This window comes from Octopus bimaculoides, chromosome 18 (assembly GCF_001194135.2).
Source record: "Octopus bimaculoides isolate UCB-OBI-ISO-001 chromosome 18, ASM119413v2, whole genome shotgun sequence".
NCBI lineage: Eukaryota > Metazoa > Mollusca > Cephalopoda > Octopoda > Octopodidae > Octopus > Octopus bimaculoides.
In genome coordinates this window covers 38,535,420-38,537,715 of record NC_068998.1, presented here as the reverse complement: position 1 = coordinate 38,537,715, position 2,296 = coordinate 38,535,420, and positions in this window count along the sequence as shown.

Sequence of the window (2,296 nt, the reverse complement as noted above, 5' to 3'; positions counted from 1 at the left end):
GTGGTGGTGGTGGTGGTGGTTCCATTGATGGCGCTGTCTGTCGTTTCTGTTGGCCTTGTTGTTGTTGTTGTTGTTTTTGGTGGTGGTGGTCATGGCGGCAGAAGCAGTGGCTTTTTTGTTATTGCTGTTGCAGTTGATGTGATGTGGGTGATTTGCCTGTAGGGGAATGAAGGAGGAGCTGCCTCGATGTCGGTGTCGGTAGCGGCGGCGGTGTTGGCAGCGGTGGTGATGGTCGCGGTAGAGATGGCGGCGGCTTGTATTTTCTTCTTTGATGTTGTAGCTGTTCTTACTATTGTCGTGAAGGCATCCATTGCTGTTCTGTTGGTGGTACTTATGGTTGTAATAGTGTTGCTCCTAGCAGTGGTAGTGGTGGTGGTGGTAGAATTGTTGTTGTTGTTGTTGTTAGTGGTGGTGCTTGTTGGAGGCGGTGATAGTGGCTGGTTCTGTTTGTTTATTAGTCTATCTACTTCTGCGTGTGTGTGTGTGTATGTGTGTGTTGTGTGTGTGTGTGTGTGTTGTGTGTGTTTGTGGTGTCTGGTGTCTGTCTGATGTAGATGAATGAGTTCATCAGTCTGTCTACTATGTATATTATATATATATATATATATAATATACATTCTAGACAGACTGATGTGTGTGTGTGTGTGTGTTTGTGTATGTGTGTATTTGTATAAAGATATATGTATTTGTGTATGTATTTATATATTTATATGTATATATTATATGCATGCATTATATATATATATGTATGCTTTTAATTTTGTGTATGTATATATGTATATATATGTCTATATGTATGTATGCATTTAGGTATTTCTCTATATATTTGCATATATGTATATATTTATATATATGTGTGTATGTGTATAGTGCGTGTGTGTATGTATTTATGCATATATTCATATATATATATATATATATACATTTATGTACGAATGTATGTATATATATATATTGCATGTATATACGTATTTATGTATGTATGTATATATGTATGTATATATGGAAGTATGTATGTATGTATGTATGGGTTGCGTGTGCCTGGTGTGCGTGGCGTGTGTATGGTGTGTGTGTGAGGTGTGTGTTCGTGGTGGGTCTGGTGTGTACTTGTATATGTATGTATTGTGTGTGTCATTTGTGTAGTAGGATGTGGCAGACGTGCGGTTATGTGGCAATGCTTGTAGTGTCTGTGTATCTGTGTGCGTGGCAGAAGTGTGAGCGTGTGAGAGGTAGGTGTATGTGTGCGTATTTGGTGTATGTGTGAGGGATGTGTAAGAGTGAAGGATGTATGTGTGTGTGTGTGTGTGTGTGTATGTATATTTGTGTGTGTATAAGATATACATATACATATATGTGTTAGTGTGTGTGTGTGTTTGTGAGGGATGTGTGTGGTAGGTGTATGGTGTGCGTGCGTGAGAGAGAAACGTGTGAGGTGTGTGGATGTGTGAGGCGTGTATAGGTGTGTGGTGTGAGAGGGATGTATGTGTGAGGGACGTGTGCGGTGTGTGAGAGATATGTATGCGTGAGAGATGTGTTTATACGACGGATTCATATGTGCGCTTATGCGTTGATGTGTGCGCCGTGTGTAAGTGTGGCGTGCGCACGCGCGCGTATTGTTACTTTCTTTTTCTTCCCCCCACCTACCACACACTTAATTGTTATTGTAATTAAGTCACCGCCATACACATGTATGTGTGTGTGTGTGTACATATTGTATGTGTATGTGTGAGAACGCACGGGCCAGTATGTAGGTGTGTGAATCGTGATTGCGAATGTGTGTGTCAAAGTGTATGCGTGTGTGTATTTACGAATGTGAGTGTGCGTTTGTGCGCGTTTGCGTGAGGTGAGCGAAATTGTCAACGTATGTTGGTACATGTGTGTATGTATGTATGTGTGTGTGTATGTGTGTGTGTGTGCGTGCGCGCTTGTAAGAACGTATGTGTGTGATATTGAATGTGTGTGTGTGTGTGTATGTGTGAGTGTGTGTGTGTGAGTGTTTGTATGTGTTTTTATGTAAGTTGAATGAATTTGTCAACGTATGTCCATGAATGTGCATGTCTGTCTCTGTGTGTGTGAGTGTATGTATGTGTGTGTGTGTGCGTGCGTGCGCGTTCGCTTGTTAGAACATATGCGTGATATTGAATGTGTGTGTGTGTGTGTGAGTGTTTGCGTGTGTTTTTATTGAATGAATTTGTCAACGTATGTCCGTGAATATGCATGTATTGTATGTGTGTGTATGCGTGTTTGTATGTTTGTGTATGTGTTTGTGTATGTATACGTGTGCATGTATTGTATG